Source organism: Coregonus clupeaformis, chromosome 20, assembly GCF_020615455.1.
Source record: "Coregonus clupeaformis isolate EN_2021a chromosome 20, ASM2061545v1, whole genome shotgun sequence".
NCBI classification, from domain to species: Eukaryota; Metazoa; Chordata; class Actinopteri; order Salmoniformes; family Salmonidae; genus Coregonus; species Coregonus clupeaformis.
The window spans coordinates 2,619,698-2,632,951 of record NC_059211.1 but is presented as its reverse complement, the minus strand read 5'-3'; the positions used below and the strand labels follow the sequence as shown (position 1 = coordinate 2,632,951).

The 13,254-nt window shown below is 43.6% G+C and overlaps 1 protein-coding gene across 3 annotated transcripts in view; it reads left to right on the top strand.

Annotated features, from left to right (window-relative positions):
* Positions 1-13,254, top strand: part of LOC121533190 (rab11 family-interacting protein 4A) — an 85,889-nt gene that overhangs the window by 55,139 nt on the left and 17,496 nt on the right. The gene's annotated exons all lie outside the window — the stretch shown is intronic.

Genomic DNA, 13,254 nt, shown 5'->3' with positions numbered 1-13,254 from the left:
ATTCAAGGTTTAAAAAGGTGTCTAAAGTTTGTAATTTCTACTTTAAAATGTCAGACTTGATTTATCCTAACAAAAATGTTATCAACCCCTACAAAAATGTCCATTAATTGTAATCCACATAGTAATTCACATTTCCTGTTGCTGCAGGATTCTTTTCCTGCTATGAGAAACTGGTCAACATGTATATGTGCTGGTTGGTTGAGTAGTTGTAGTTGTTAATGTGCTCCAGCAACTTAGAATATCCCTAGCAACTTTTTTGTTCATACAAGAACCCATAACAAATGTATGATGAATGTTTTGTCTTTTGCGTTTCACCGTGTCCAATACCACACACCCAACATTACCCAAGAGCTGTAGCTCAGCTGGTAGAGCACGGTGCTTGTAACGCCAAGGTAGTGGGTTCGATCCCCGAGACCACCCATACACAAAAAAATGTATGCACACATGACTGTAAGTCGCTTTGGATAAAAGCATCTGCTAAATGGCATATTATTTATATTATATTATATTATAATATAGCATCCATATTACACAGTAGTCAATAGTTACTGCAGTTACACCATAGTCATACTGTGGTAACAGGAACGTCAACACGACAGGAAACTTGTCTCCAGGTTCCCCTCCCTCCCTCTTAAGTTTCTGTTTGCCAGATGGAATTTAGGGAATCATGAGTCTTAGTCATTCCCATGGTTGGTGAAGCTGGTGTCAAGCCTCATGCCTCAATTGTAATTCTTAATCTTTCATCCTCCCACTCTATCTCTGTTTTTCCCCTTCTCTCTCTCTCTCTCTCTCTCTCTCTCTCTCTCTCTCTCTCTCTCTCTCTCTCTCTCTCTCTCTCTCTCTCTCTCTCTCTCTATCTCTCTCTTTCTCTCCGTCTCTCAACTCTCCAACATACCCAATATCCATAAAAGATCATCCAGACTTAAATCCAGGGAATAATTATCCAGTCTATCTGAATATTTCCCATCTCTGGACGGCGGGAGAGAGGGATGCAGATGGTGGGGGAAATGATAGGATCCAGGCTAGAATACATGGAATAGCTAAATTACCCATTCAGATTTCCCATGCGGAAGTTGAAAGTAGGTATTACGACGCAGGGGAAAGAATAGATTGGCTTTCTGTCTCTTTCTCTTGGGCTAAATAGAAGGAGAAGAGAGAGTGGAAACATTGCCAGTGGAAACCTTGTCCTTAGGCCTTAAGTATAGCATAGTATAGCATATATACCTTGTTTTTATGGTGAGATGTTGGCCTGCATCATGCTCACTGTTCAGTCGTGATGAAGCAGCTTCTTAAACAATCTTCCATCCTCTTCCTTCTTCCTCAATCAATAGTAGCGTGAACTGCATGGTCGTCCAGATGATTGCCCACTGGCCCTGGGCTGCAGATCAATGACATGTCCAGCACTCAAATGTTATTGACCTTCAGCACCACATGGGAACAGAGAGGGAGTAGTCCATTTGATTAATTAGAGTAGTAGGAACAGTGTTGTCTCTCCACTTAAAATAAACTTAGACCTGGGAAAGAGGTAGTTGTCGATCAGAGGGGTTTTAAGGCTTTTCCAATATTGTTAATGTTACATGACATTAGCGAGAGAGAGTGAGTGAGAGAGAAAGATATGTGTGAAAGTAGTCACTACAACTTTCCAATTCTGTTTGAGCAGGATGAATGTAGCCCATATTCATCCTATGTGTGTATTAACATATTCATGTTATCTCGCCATACTCTGAACAGATGGTGCTTTAAAATTGAAATTTCTCTTTTCCACTAACTTGATGACTTTACCAAACTATTCATCAGTGTTTTTTCCAAGAAAAAGTCTGGAGGTTTGTGTGCCAACATGCTGTAAATATCATGGACATGTTTGTCTATATATTTGCATGAATATCATTTGACTGTGGGTCAAGCTTAGAATACATGAATGCCAAAGATAAGCTTGCATAACTGATGCTGCAATATACTAGGAACTAAAATTGAGATGATTCAGAAGTGGCATAGAGGTGTACTTTACTATTGTATAACACACACATTGTACATGTACAGTACAGGTGTACTATCTGTTGTCAAGAGAGAATTTTCCTGCCCAGCAAATTGTCGTGTATTCAAGGTTTAAAAAGGTGTCTAAAGTTTGTAATTTCCACTTTAAAATGTCAGACTTGATTTATCCTAACAAAAATGTTATCAACCCCCTACAAAAATGTCCATTAATTGTAATCCACATAGTAATTCACATTTCCTGTTGCTGCAGGATTCTTTTCCTGCTATGAGAAACTGGTCAACATGTATATGTGCTGGTTGGTTGAGTAGTTGTAGTTGTTAATGTGCTCCAGCAACTTAGAATATCCCTAGCAACTTTTTTGTTCATACAAGAACCCATAACAAATGTATGATGAATGTTTTGTCTTTTGCGTTTCACCGTGTCCAATACCACACACCCAATATTACCCAAGAGCTAGTATAATATAGCATCCATATTACACAGTAGTCAATAGTTACTGCAGTTACACCATAGTCATACTGTGGTAACAGGAACGTCAACACGACAGGAAACTTGTCTCCAGGTTCCCCTCCCTCCCTCTTAAGTTTCTGTTTGCCAGATGGAATTTAGGGAATCATGAGTCTTAGTCATTCCCATGGTTGGTGAAGCTGGTGTCAAGCCTCATGCCTCAATTGTAATCTTTCATCCTTAATATTAACATATTAATGTTATCTCGCCATACTCTTAACAGATGGTGCTTTAAAATGTAAATTATTTTTCCCACTAACATCACGTTGCTGACTCGACCAAACTATATTCATCAGTGTTCTGGAGGTTTGTGTGACAACATGCTCGAAATAGCATAGAAGTGTTTGCATGTATTTGCATGAGTATAATTTGACTGTGGGTCCAGCTAAGAATATGTGGATGCTAATACTCTTGCGTAACTGATGAAGTGATATTAGTACAGGAACTAATATAATACATTAAGTTAGTTGAGATGGATTGTACATGTACTGTAGATGTGCTTGTTGCTTAGTGGTAATTGGTGTTAAGGTGCTCCAGCAAGTGTGTCTGCCCAGCAAACTTTATTGTTCAAACTAGAACCCATAACAAATGAATTATGTATGTTTTTTGTTTTGCGTTTCACCATGTCCGATACCACCCACAGCATTACCCAAGAGCTATGGTATGACACACCATATTACACACACAGTGTAGGTTAAACATCCCACGGTCATTTGACTGACACCCTATTTCCCCTTCCCCTCTCCCTCTTAAGTTTCTGTTAATTGTCATTCCCATGGTTGGTGAAGCTGGTGTCAAGTCTCATGCCTCAATTGTCATATTTCATCTTTCATCCTCCCACTCTATCTCAGTTCTCCCCCCTTCTCTCTGACTCTCCCTCTCTCTCTCTCATCCCTCTCTGTCCAGCTCTGTAATCTCTCCACTCTGTTCTCCCTCAGTGGATGTCTGACTGGAGGGGAGTGGCAGTTCCTTTCCCTCCTCTTCCTTTCTCTCTCCCTGTCTTTTCCCTCTCTCATGTCCTCTCTCTGCTGCGCTGGATGTGAATAATAGATGGCTCTACTGATCCTCCTCTCCAGAGATCCGTGCTGTATCGCTCTTTTCTCTCTCTCTCTCTCTCTCTCTCTCTCTCTCTCTCTCTCTCTCTCTCTCTCTCTCTATCTATCTATCTATCTATCTATCTATCTATCTATCTATCTATCTATCTATCTATCTATCTATCTATCTATCTATCTATCTATCTATCTATCTATCTATCTATCTATCTATCTATCTATCTATCTATCTATCAGACTACAGCACACAAACCCAATGTCTGCAGCAGCATCTTCTGGTTAATAGTAATGCTTTGGCGTAACTGTATCTAGTGCTTCTCTTCTGTCCAAAGCACTTTATATTGTAACTCAGTGCTTGCACCACCGATGTGGAGCCATTTCTCGATCTGTCTTTTAGTGCAGCGCTCTCACCCACCAGGCAATCATCTCTCAGTAGCTGTCATTCTCCTCTACCTGCAACATGACAGCAACTGACACTGACCCCACTTTATTACCAATTGTCCCTGTGACACACAATCTGTAGGAGCCTCTAGTGTTTTTATATTAGTGTAGATGAAGAAAAGGGAATAAGGAGAGGAAGACATCTTAGACTATTGAGATGTATCCCTTGAAATATAATTCCTTTAATGTCTGTAGTGTAGATGAAGGCGAGGAGACGAGGAGAGGAAGACAGCTAAGACTATTGAGATGCGTCCTTCTGAATCATCCTCTCTTTAGTCTTTAGACACAAAAACAGCATTGCATCGCCCAGAGCTGGAGCTGCTCTACTCTACTGTGTGTAGCAGAGCATCAATAACAGTGATTTTACTGCTGGGCTTTTCTCTCTCCACTGAGTGAGCAGGCCATGATGAGCCTAATAAAGACGTCCGGCAGGCTGGGTCGGCCGATGACTGAGGGTGTGAGGAGAGATGGGAGAGAGGAGAGGAGAGATGGGAGAGAGGAGAGATGGGAGAGAGGAGAGGAGAGATGGGAGAGAGGAGAGGAGAGATGGGAGAGAGGATGGGAGAGAGGAGAGATGGGAGAGAGGAGATATGGGAGAGATGGGAGAGAGGAGAGATGGGAGAGAGGAGAGATGGGAGAGGAGAGATGGGAGAGAGGAGAGATGGGAGAGGAGAGATGGGAGAGAGGAGAGATGGGAGAGATGGGAGAGCAGAGATGGGATAGAGGAGAGGAGAGATGGGAGAGAGGAGAGATGAGAGATGGGAGAGAGGAGAGGTGGGAGAGAGGAGAGATGGGAGAGAGGAGAGGAGAGATGGGAGAGAGGAGAGATGGGAGAGGAGAGATGGGAGAGGAGAGATGGGAGAGAGGAGAGGAGAGATGGGAGACTATCTGGCATCATAAACACAAGGACGGGGGAAAGGGCTGAGTACAGTCTTTAACATGAACACACCCGAGTTCACATATGCGTATGCACACACAAACACACACACACACACACACACTAACAGCCTGATGGCATACCAAGGACTCTTTGGGAATAGAAAAGCCTTTTTCCACTCTATCACCTCATCCCCTCTCCCTCTCCTCACACCCTCCAGCCCCTGAACATAACAAGAACATAGTGATGTGTACTATAGGTAGCCTAAGGATATGTGCCAAATGACTCCCATATAGTGTACTATATAGGGAACAGGGTGGCATTTGAGACGCAACCTAGTTATGGCCACCAGGCTTTCCAGGATCAGATTGTTTGTTGCGCGAGGATCAGGTAGAGAAGCTGGTATTGCCCTTCCTTGCCCTGCCTACTTCCCATACGCACACACTTCTTCACGCACACAAACACACACGCAAGTATGCACACACACACATACACACACACACATGCACACACACGGACACATGCTAACACAGCTTAATTGGTGGCATTAGGACACTCTTTGGGAATAGAAAAGCCTTTTTCCACTCCATCATCTCATCCCCTCTCCCTCTCCTCACACCCTCCAGCCCCTGACCTCACCTGGGATGTGTGGAAACGGAAGAGGAGGAGAGAGAGGGAGAGGGTGGAATGAGTGATGGCCTGGATATCAGGAAACCAGGCCACAGCCCCTGGGTCTTGGTCTCTCAGGTTGTTGGGGGCTTCCCATCTCTCACTTGATCTTTAATGGGAAACCAGAGAGAGAGAGAGAGAGAGAGAGAGAGATAGTTATAGAGAGAGAAATAAAAAGAGTTAGAGAGAGACAGAGAACTCCAGTGAGTGATCTAGAGATATCAATATTAGAGAAGAGCAAGAATGGGCATATCCTGGGAGGTGGTGATCAACTGTACCCTCTCTGACGCTCATAAAGCTTGTACTAACATGGCACATGGCATCATTAAAGCAACTCCCTCTGGCATTCAGGTAACACGCACTGGCTGTTGTTCACTAGTTTACTCCAATTAGGGAAGGGGTGGTGGGGTTGGAAAGTAATAAAGGATATGTATATGTATATGTGTATGTATGTGTATGTGTATGTATATGTGTATGTACAGTTGAAGTCGGAGGTTTACATACCCTTAGGTTGGAGTCATTAACACTCGTTTTTCAACCACTCTACACGTTTCTTGTTAACAAACTATAGTTTTGGCAAGTCGGTTAGGACATCTACTTTGTGCAAGTAATTTTTCCAACAATTGTTTACAGACAGATTATTTCACTTTTAATTCACTGTTTCACAATTCCAGTGGTTCAGAAGTTTACATACACTAAATTGACTGTGCCTTTAAACAGCTTGGAAAATTCCAGAAAATGATGTCATGGCTTTAGAAGCTTCTGATAGGCTAATTGACATACTTTGAGTCAATTGGAGGTGTACCTGTGGATGTATTTCAAGGCCTACCTTCAAACTCAGTGCCTCTGCTTGACATCATGGGAAAATCAAAAGAAATCAGCCAAGACCTCAGAAAAAAGTTATAGACCTCCACAAGTCTGGTTCATCCTTGGGAGCAATTTCCAAACGCCTGAAGGTACCACGTTCATCTGTACAAACAATAGTACGCAAGTATAAACACCATGGGACCACGCAGTCGTCATACCGCTCAGGAAGGAGACGCGTTCTGTCTCCTAGAGATTAACGTACTTTGGTGCGAAAAGTGCAAATCAATCCCAGAACAACAGCAAAGAACCTTGTGAAGATGCTGGAGGAAACTGGTACAAAAATATCTATATCCACAGTAAAACAAGTCCTATATCAACATAACCTGAAAGGCCTCTCAGCAAAGAAGAAGCCACTGCTCCAAAACCGCCATAAAGAAGCCAGACTATGGTTTGCAGCTGCACATGGGGACAAAGATTGTACTTTTTGGAGAAATGTCCTCTGGTCTGATGAAACAAAAATAGAACTGTTTGGCCATAATGAACATCGTTATGTTTGGAGGAAAAAGGGGGTCGCTTGCATGCCGAAGAACACCATCCCAACAATGAAGCACGGGGGTGGCAGCATCATGCTGTGGGGGTGCTTTGCTGCAGGAGGGACTGGTGCACTTTACAAAATAGATGGCATCATGAGGAAGGAACATTATGTGAATATATTGAAGCAACATCTCAAGACATCAGTCAGGAAGTTAAAGCATGGTCGCAAATGGGTCTTCCAAATGGACAATGACCCCAAGCACACTTCCAAAGTTGTGGCAAAATGGCTTAGGACAACAAAGTCAAGGAATTGGAGTGGCCATCACAAAGCCCTGACCTCAATCCTATATAAAATGTGTGGGTGTCACGGTTTCGGCCGAGGCTGCTCCTCTTCCTTGTTCGGGCAGGCTTCGGCGGTCGTCGTCTCCGGAGTACTAGCTGCCACCGTTCTATGTTTCTTGTTCGTTTGGTTTTGTCTCTTTGTAACACCTGTCCCTTGTTTGTGTTTGATGATGTTCCCTATTTAGTTTCGTTTGTTTGGGTCAGGTGTTATGCGTGATTGTTTATTGTCAGACTGCCTCTGTAGGTTACATTTCTCTCGTTGTTGGCTTGTCCCGAGAGTTCGCACTGCGTGCGCTTTTCTTGTGTATTTCGCACTGTGTTTTGTGCGTAATTGTTTTGCGCCACCCGGTTGGGTTGGCGACTATTTTGTTCACGTGTTGAACGTTACTAAAAAGACGGTTGAAGTCATCCTGGTTCCTGCGCTTGATTCCTTCCACTCATCTACACACACCATTCTGTCAGACACACCATTCTGTCACAAACAAGGGACAGGTGTTACAAAGAGACAAAACCAAACGAACAAGAAACATAGAACGGTGGCAGCTAGTACTCCGGAGACGACGACCGCCGAAGCCTGCCCGAACAAGGAAGAGGAGCAGCCTCGGCCGAAACCGTGACAGTGGGCAGAACTGAAAAGGCGTGTGCGAGCAAGGAGGCCTACAAACCTGACTCAGTTACACCAGCTCTGTCAGGAGGAATGGGCCAAAATTCACCCAACTTATTGTGGGAAGCTTGTGGAAGGCTACCCGAGACGTTTGACCCAAGTTTAACAATTTAAAGGCAATGCTACCAAATACAAATTGAGTGTATGTAACCTTCTGACCCACTGGGAATGTGATGAAAGAAATAAAAGCTGAAATAAATAATTCTCTCTACTATTATTCTGACATTTCACATTCTTAAAATAAAGTGGTGATCCTAACTGACCTAAAACAGGGAATTTTTACTAGGATTAAATGTCAGGAATTGTGGAAAAACTGAGTTTAAATGTATTTGGCTAAGGTGTATGTAAACTTCCGACTACAACTGTATGTATGTATATATATATATATATATATATATATATATATATATATATCGTATGTGTGTATATATATATATATATATATATATATATATATATATATATATATATATATATATATATATTTGCGAGAAGAAACAAAACTTATGGGGGATTGGAAGTGATGCAGACAATTACATTGATGGAAGTTACAATCTACCTGCAATATTAAAGCTGATCTACCCCCCAAAACAAAAACAAAAACACCCACTGGCTGCTGTGAGATCATTTGGCAACCTCCACAGCCATCTATATTTATGGCTCTCTGACAGCGTCCTGGTGCACTTTTGGGAACACAGTGATGTGTTACCCCATGGTAGCCTAGCTGTTATGGCCGGAAGGCTTTTCAGGAGTAGTTTGTTGTGCAAGGATCCGGTAGAGAAGCCGGTCTCCATACGCACACTCCTACACACGCATACATGCATGCACACACACACACACTCCACCCCCTCGGCCCCTCCTGTTGATCACCCTGTTCCCACTGTTGTCAGAACAGCTCAGGAGTGACTGGAGGAGTGCCAGCTGAACCCCATCCAAAACAAACCACTACCCCATCCTTCTCTACCCTGTCTCTTCTGACCTAAGCTACCAACTGCTTACTGGCATAAAGGCATTCACCCACCCTGACCTAACTGTCCCAGCCTCTATTGTACTGGACTACCAGGGCTGGGGGTGACGCTGTCTGGCTGTCTGGCTGTCGGTGTGTGTGTGTGTGTGTGTGTGTGTGTGTGTGTGTGTGTGTGTGTGTGTGTGTGTGTGTGTGTGAGAGTATATGTGTGTGTGAGTGTGTGTCCGCAGAAGGGATGTGTGTGCATTTTGTCTGTCTGTCCGTCCGGCCGTCCGTCTGCCCTCAACTGAACTTTAATTCAGACTTAATGGAGGCTCATTTGTATGTAAAAGCCCTATCTGAGTCTCATGTGTTGAGTCAAGGGAGAAGACCTTTGGAAGTTGCTCAACTTCTGTATACTGAACTGTACTGTAACCATTCGTAGCCATGCTCACCATACAGCACCAAACACAGCAGGGCAGATCCTACACTGTACACACTGGCTATGCAAAACGGCTTCCTCACGCCCAAATAGTTCTTCAGCAACAGGTGTCAAGTTGGGTTAATCGACACCATTCACCTACAATCGTACCAGTTCTTCCTACTGTGTTTTTGCCTTTGTGTGTTTCCTGTATAGAATTTACACTCTTCACTCTTAGCCTCCACTACTGCTACTTTCTTTTGCAGTCTAATATTTCCATCCCGAGAGGTGAGATGGGGCCTAGTTTATTGCCTCTACCCCGTGCTGGGTGGCATTCCTTGGGGCATGGAGATGTGAAGACCCCGCTCCTGGTCCTCTATGGAATATTAAACAGGTTCTTTCTCCATGTATTGTCCCTGGCCCTCCCTGCCCCAGGGTCCCTGCTGCTGTCGCTTAATCCTACAGACAGTGTGTGTACGTGTGTATAGGCCTACAGGGTGTGTGTATGTATGTGTGTGTGAGATCGAGGGGCGGGTGTGTGTGTTCTGGGAGGCAGACAGGCTCCAACAGAGCTTTAGTGATGTTAGGAATAGTACTTTTGGCTTCGAGCCCTGAGTTTTAGTCCGTTAGCAGTTCAACCAGCATAGCGAGAGAGAGAGAGAGAGAGAGAGAGAGAGAGAGAGAGAGAGAGAGAGAGAGAGAGAGAGAGAGAGAGAGAGAGAGAGAGAGAGAGAGAGAGAGAGAGAGAGAGAGAGAGAGAGAGAGAGAGAGAGAGAGAGAGAGAGAGAGAGAGAGAGAGAGAGAGAGAGAGAGAGAGAGAGAGAGAGAGAGAGAGAGAGAGAGAGAGAGAGAGAGAGAGAGAGAGCCCTGTAGCTCAGTTGGTAGAGCATGGCGCTTGCAACGCCAGGGTTGTGGGTTCGTTTCCCACGGGGGGCCAGTATGAAAATGTATGCATTCACTAACTGTAAGTTGCTCTGGATAAGAGTGTCTGCTAAATGACTAAAATGTCTAATGCTCTGTGTGGGATGATATACATGTACCTGTGTGTAATTGGGCTGCCCTCTGTACCTCCCTCTCTCTCTCTCTCTCTCTCTCTCTCCCTCTCTCCCTCCTACTTCTCCAGCATGTAGAGATAAAGTCATGTTCCTCTCTTAGCATTAGACTGGATTAGAACTGTTGGAGTGACACTGAATGAATGACCAGTGTCTCATGACCTTTAACCTTTGGCCTCCCACCTCAATACCCTCCGTGACCCCATGGGTCACCCCACAGTGACGGATTCCACGAGCCTAATTGAAATTCCTTTAGTGTTTCACTTAAGACCTTGTTTGACCTGTTCAACCAACATGTTTTGACCTTTTGCTGAAAGCCTAAGAATGTATCTATCAGTGTTTCACGCTATCAATGTTTTGACTGGTGATGTAATAAGGCTGAGAGTACTATTTGCGTTGTCCTGTAGTCTGCACAAAAATGTGTGTGTATGTGCTTTCCAGATAGTGAGTGTGTATGTGCGTACGTGTGTGTGTATTATGTGTGTGTATATATATGTGTGTGTGTGTTCTGGGAGGCAGACAGGCTCCAACAGAGCTCTAGGGATGTTAGGAATAGTACTTTTGGCTTCCAGCCCTGAGTTTTAGTCCGTTAGCAGTTCAACCAGTATAGCAACAGAGATAGAGACTGAGAATGGGGAGAGAGAGAGGGGGAGAGAGAGAGAGAGAGGGAGAGAAAGAAAGAGAGAGAAAGAGAGAGAGAGAGAGCAGTTAGGGTGAGAGCCCTTGAGCGAAAATGCCTTTATTAGCCTCTAATCCTCTAATGCTCTGTGTGGGATGATATACATGTGTGTTATTGAGCTGCCCTTTGTACCTCTCTCACTCTCTCCCTCTCTCCCTCTCTCTCTCTCTCCCTCTCTCCCTCTTTCTAACTCGCTCTTTCTCTCCCTCCCTGCTACTACCCAGGCATGTAGAGATAAAGTCAAGTTCCTCTATTACAGAGAACGACCGATGTGGATTTTTTAGGGCCGATACCGATTTTGGGGGGTCAAGGAGGCTGATGGCCGATATATTTTAGGCCGATATTCAATATCATTAAATTAAAAAATGTTGATGTCAAAATGTCCCAGAGACAGCCATGTATCCATTAATGCATCAATTTCTAAATCAAACAATTTTTACCAATCTAACTACATAACAGCATAATGGTAATAATTGTATTTGAATGGTAAATCTCTTGATAAACTGGGTAAATCAAGATGGCATAGGCCTACTCACAGTACAGGTGAATGCATATTCAATAGGAGTGTGTGCATACATTGAGTTATTGAGCTTGTTTTGGCTAATCAGTGGAGTCTATGGTGCTACAAATGACAAACAATCTGTTTGCCTTCCATTTGGGTCTTATATTAGCCTACTGATCAACAACATTTGCGTAGAAGCATCACTCCAGCATGTCACGCCTGTATGGAAGGACATCATATAGGCACTGCTGTTAGTTTGAGAATATAAAAGAACATCTATTCAATGCAAATGGGTCCAACGTAACGTCATGATTTGCGATCACGGTGCCTATCAAACTAGTATTTTAAGTAATTTTCCGTGATCTGGAGTTATTATTATTTTTGCTGTCAGGACGCATCTCTAAACAACTCAGCTGCCAGGACGAAATTCAAAACAACTGAATTGGCTAGTTCAGCTACCTGTCAAGAAATGGGCGGGTTGTAACTTGATCCTACTGCTACGATTGGATAGAGCGAGGCTGTAACTCTGCTCCCTTTCACATCTCCTTACATCTCTCTCCATCGCTCATATGACTTGGTGCTGTTTACTGCTACTATGAGAACTAGCTCAATGGCGATGACATTTGCTACCAATCCATAAATGTGCATAATATATAACAAGGATAGCGAGGGTAGGAAAAAATATGAAACTATGACGCACGTTCTGTCTGAATGACTCAAATCTGCAAATAGTTTGAGACGTGAGAACACACACACGCGCTGATCTATAGCTTTCTTGGTCCATAAACATTTACATTTACATTTTAGTCATTTTAGCAGACGCTCTTATCCAGAGCGACTTACAGTTAGTGCATACATTATTTGATCGAACCCACAACCCTGGCGTTGCAAACGCCATGCTCTACCAACTGAGCTACATCAATCAATCATCCCCTGCCGGCCATTCCCTCCAACATGAAATATGCAGGAAGATTCTTAGGTAGCTAAACCAATTGCCAACCTTTATTTAGGCATTTTAAAACACTTCCTTCTTTCCCTATTACAACTTATATTTGCAACAGGAGTTCGATTTTGGTCAATGTGTCAATTCATCCATTTCTCAATACTGCACCTTTCTACTGGAGAATGTGCTAGCTTGCTGCTTGCTGCTGCTGATTTTCCCAGCTAGACATTCGTCTGCATTGTGCAGTGCTCGTGGCTCAGGCAGTGAGTGGCGGCTGGCATAGCAACAGCTTTGCTATGTAGAGGGACTATTGGCTAAGCCGATAGAGAAGGGCCGATAGCCGATAGACTAGAAAAGCCCAATATCGGTCCGATATATCGGCTCGGCCGATTATCTGTCGTACTCTACTCTATTACCATTAGACTGGATTAGAGGTGTTGGAGTGACACTGAATGACCAGTCTCATGACCTTTGACCCCAACTCAATACCCTCCATGACCTCCTGTGACACCCAGAGTGAAGGAATCCATAAGCCTGATTAAATCCCTTCAGTGTTTTACTTAACACCTCGTATGAATTAAGACATCATTTGAGCACTTGTTCTAGCACTTGGATTTTAGGTTTGAGCTCAGTGTTCACTCATAACCAACGTAATGACCTTTGCCCTTTGCTGAAACCCTAAAACGTGTCTATCAGTGTTAGACGCTATCAATGTTTTGACTGAAAGTCTGAGAGTACTATTTGCATAGTCCTGTAGTCATGTAGTTCTGTTGACCTCACAAAGATGTGTGTGTGTGTGCGTGCCCTTTCCAGAGTGTGTAT